This window comes from Penaeus monodon, chromosome 44 (genome assembly GCF_015228065.2).
Source record: "Penaeus monodon isolate SGIC_2016 chromosome 44, NSTDA_Pmon_1, whole genome shotgun sequence".
In the NCBI taxonomy this organism is placed as follows: Eukaryota; Metazoa; Arthropoda; class Malacostraca; order Decapoda; family Penaeidae; genus Penaeus; species Penaeus monodon.
Window position 1 is genome coordinate 5,019,828 of NC_051429.1, and position 5,548 is coordinate 5,025,375.

Below are 5,548 nucleotides of genomic sequence, written 5' to 3' on the forward strand. Positions count from 1 at the left end.
ATATATATATATATTTATATATACACACATGTGTATGTACATTTATATGTATTTATATATAGTTCTGTATATACATAATTAACATATAAAAGGATTTACAATTTGAAACTTCACCTCATGAAACCCAACGCATTTGATTATTTTCTAGAAATGACTGCTCTTCCATCAAAATGAACCCATAATATATATATATATATATATATATATATTTATATATATATATATATATATACATTTATTTTTAAATTATAGTTACATTCATATATTATATATATTTTAATATATAATATTATATAATATATATCTTATATATATAATATAGATAATGTAGTAGTAATAGATGTAATACCCGTGTAAAATTGTACAAAACACCAACTATATATGGCATATGTTATAGGGAGTTTATATTATCTCTATACTTTCCCCCACTAATATATATGTCGTATGTGTAGTGTGTGTCATTTATATTTATATATTATATATTTAAAATTATTATTATTAAAATTTTTAAAATATAATTATTTTACATTTATAAAATATTCTTAATTAGTATTTTATTTATATTATAGAGAGAGTGATGATGATGATAATAAATGAAGAAAAATAGTAGAAACATAAAATTAAGATATATATCAAAATAAATGATTATGTACAATATACTTATATTGTTCATGAAAATAAAATAAAAAATTTTTTAGATTATATATATGCACAAAAATATATATGTATTATTTATATATTAATATATATGTAAATGTATGTATGTATAATAATAAAAATATATAATTATATATATTATATATATATTATAAAATATATATATTTTGGGTTCATTTTGAGGAAGAGAGTCTTTCTAAAAAAAATAAAAATGCTTTTGGGTTTCAGAGTGAAGTTTAAAATTGAAACCCTTTTATTGTTAATTTATGTATATACAGAACTATATAAAAATACTATAATGACTACCATGTTGTATATATAAATTTTATATTTTAAATATATATATATATTAATTAATTTTTTAAAAATTTATATTTTAAAATTATATAATTTATATGTGTGTGTGTGGTGGGTGTGTGTGTGTGTGTGTGTGTAAGTAGAATCAAAATACTTTAAAATTTTTATAAAAACAAAATTATTTGCTGTGTATTTTAAAATTCTATTATTATATTATTTATATATATATATAATATATATATATAATTTTATATATAATATAATAGATGATATTAATAGATAAAACACTTGTAAGGGCCAACAATCTACATACCGGTTTTTTTTACTAAAAAAAAAGGTTTAGAGAGTTTACAAATTAGTAATTTTAAACCTCAAATAATAGCACCCCTTTTTCTAATTTATCCCTGGTCGTGGAAGTGGTCAAGCGTATATCTTTTGAAGCAACCACTTTGTTAAAGTACACTAAAAAGGTATAATGCGCAAAAAAATTAAGTTTTCACGAAAAAATTAAAAATTTAATTTACGTTTTTAGAGTTTTATGGAACACGCCCCAAATCTTTAAAGTTTTTTACTATTTACCATCTCAGTATTTGTTCTGAAATCACCGAAAAAAGAAGACTAGAACTAAAATACTTTTAATTCATTTAATTATTTTAGCCCAAAATAATTTGGGCCTGAAATATCTTAAACTCGTTTTCGCCTGGGGGGAGACGTGAAGGGGAGACGAGGAGGAGAGACGTGGGCTGGCACTGGATTGGAGACGGGGGGCAGACCGTGGGGGGGAAAGGGGAGAGCTAAAAGTGCAAGGCGGAGGCAAGCCCCATAGGGAAAAAGTTCTGCAGAGAGAGTGAGGCTCGTTGTGGAATTTTACTTTTACTGTAAACCAAAAGGCTTCTAAGCCCAGGCAGCGAACTACTTTTATAGTTATAAACATACAAAATTTTTTTTTATATCTAGCTCTGATATTTGAACTAATTAACTTCTATTTTTATATGCTAATTCTTTGAAATTTTGAAATCCCCTTTTAAACTTTTCGAAAAACATAGGTGTTTATTCCGAAACGTTAAAACCCAGAAACCTACGTTCCAACTTATATATACAATAAAAAACCACTACCACACACCACCACACACCACACACACACCACACCACACAATATATATAATATATATAAATATATATATATATAATTATATATATATATATATAATATATATTATATATACATACATATACATAATTACATCATACATATTTATATATTTATATATATAATATTATATATTATTATATAATTTTAATATTGTATATAATATATATTATATTATATTATTTTTATATATATTATATATATATAAAATATATAATATATTTATTTAATAACCCACCACACAACACACATATTATATTCTATATCTATTTTCTATTATCTACATCTATCTATTATATATATTATTATATAAAATTATTTAAAAATTTAGATGTAATGATGTAGATAGAAGAAAATAATATATTATATGTGGTGTGTGGTGTGGTGTTATGTAAATAAATATATATTAAAATATATATAAATATATATATATTTAATATATATATATTATATATAATATATATATACTATATAATATTATATATTATTATTATAATATTATATATAATATATATTATATTGTGTGTGTGGTGTGTTTTTGTGTGTTGTGGTGTGTGTGTGTTATGTGTGTTTTTATGTGTATATAAAGTGTGGAAGTGGATTACGGGGGTTGGAACGTTTGGGAAATAAACATCCTATTGTTTGTCGAAAAGTTTAAAGGATGATTACTGAATTCAAAAAATTTAGCATTAATAAAATACGCAAGTTAATTGTTACAATTTATCAGAGCAAGATAAAATACATAAAAATATTATTAGTTCATATTTAAAACGTATTTTTCGCTCTGGTGTGAGAAGCCTTTTGGTTCTACAGTAAAACGAAATTTTCCACAACGAGCCTCACTCTCTCTGTCACGAACTTATTCCCTCAGGGAGCTTGCCTCCGCCTCGCACGTGTCGCGTCCCCCCTCTCCCTCCACGTGTCATGCCACGTCCCCCAATCCAGTGCCATGCCCCTCTTCCCCCTCGTCCCCATTCACGTCCCCCCTCAGGGCGAAACGATTTTAAAGAATTTTCCGGGCCAATTTAATTGTGAAAAAATACTTTAAAATGAATTTATAATTTTTCTATGTCATAGTCTTCTTTTTTGGGTAATTTTACAAAAAAATCGAATTGTAAATAAAAAATTTAATGTTTTGGTGTTTTCCCAAAACCTAAAGAACGTAAATTAAATGTTTTCTTTCTTACGTGAAATACTTCATTTATTGCGCTTATACCTTTTTGTACTTGAACATAATTTGGGTTTTTCTTAAATAGATAACGTTTGCTCCCTTCCCACGACCAGGATAAGTTAGAAAAAGGGGATGCTTTTATTTAAAAGGTTTTAAACCTACAATTTTAAAAACTTCTAAACCCTTTGTTTTTTAGAAAAAAAACCGGGTAGTAGTATATGTATGGCCATTACATGGTATATCTACTATCTATCTATCTATCTATAATTATAATATATATATATTTATATATATATTTTAATAATTAAATATAAAATATGAATTTTAATATACACATGCATATAATATGTTTTTTGTAAAAAATTATATGTATTATGTATTACTATTTTACACCCCAACACACACCCCCACACACAAACACACACACACTAACATTATATATTTTAATATTTATATTAAAATTAATATATATATTATATATATAATATATTTAAATACACACATGTGTATGTACTTTATATGTTTTAAATTAAGTTCTGTATATACTAATTAAATAAAAAAGGATTTAAAATTTTGAAATTTTCACCTCAGAACCCAACGCATTGATTATTTTCTAGAAATGACGCTCTTCCATCAAATGAACCCATAAATATACATATATATTAACATATATATATATATATATGCATATATATTTATATGTGCATATATATACATCTAAATAATTATGTATTTATTTACATGTAACAATATATATGTATATATATGTACATATATGCATTTATATATTGATATATATACTTATATATATGTATGTCTACATATTTATCTTTCTATTTATCTATCTATCTATCTATCACTCTCTCTATATATATAATATAAAATACTAATTAATGAATATGTTTTATATGAATGTATACATAATTATATATATATATATATATATATATATATATAAATGCACACACACATACACATACGCACATATATATTCATGTGTGTGTATATGTATAGAGATATATAATATATACATCCATATATACATATCGCCATATATATGTATGTGTGTTTCTGTACATATATACACGGATATCTATCTATCTATCTATCTATCTATCTATCTATCTATATATATATATATATATATATATATATATATATATATATATATATATATATATATATATATATATATATGTATATATCATATATATATATATATATATATATATATATATATCTTTATAGAATCATATATTATGTATTTACATATATCTATGTATGTATGTATCTATCTATCAATCTCTCTCTCTCTATATGTGTGTGTGTGTGTGTGTGTGTGTGTGTGTGTCTGTGTTTATATGTGTACATATGTACATACACAAATATACATAGATAGATGTGTGTATGCAATTGTTTAATTAAATATATATAATATATATATATATATATATATATATATATATATATATATATATATATATATATATATATATATGTATATATATTGGCAACAATTTTTTTTATATATTGAACAATAAAAAGTTTTACATTGCATTCCAAGAAGACTGTTCATCAGCAAAGCTAGCTCTGTGCAGAGTTTTGAGTTGTGTCAATGACCAGACTGTGAACCTGGCTTCTCGCGAAGAGTATGTAAAATCATATACAAAGACACACACACACACACACACACACACACACACACACACACACACACACACACATATATATATATATATATATATATATATATATATATATATATATATATATATATATATATATGAATACATCACACACTCAAATATATATACATGTATAAATATATATACATACACTCTATGTATATATTCATACACATATATTATTTATAAATATACATATATTCATATATTTAGATATATATATATATATTATAATATATATATATATATAATATTAGTACACGCATACATACACATATATCTACATATATTTAAAATACAAATATATAAACACTGGGTGGGCAAACCAGCCCAAGTCAGTGCTGGTCCCAAGTCCGGATAAATAGAGAGAATGATTACCTAAAAGGTAACACCGGCACTCTCCGTGGAAAGGAACTGGTGACCCTACCACGTACTCAATCTAAGAGCATCACAACATGGAAACTAAAATTAAGTATCATGCTCTGACCACGGCAGCTCAAACATGAACCTACCCTATAAGAAATATATGTATATATATATATTATATATAATAATTATAATATATATTATAATAATTTAAAATTTTCC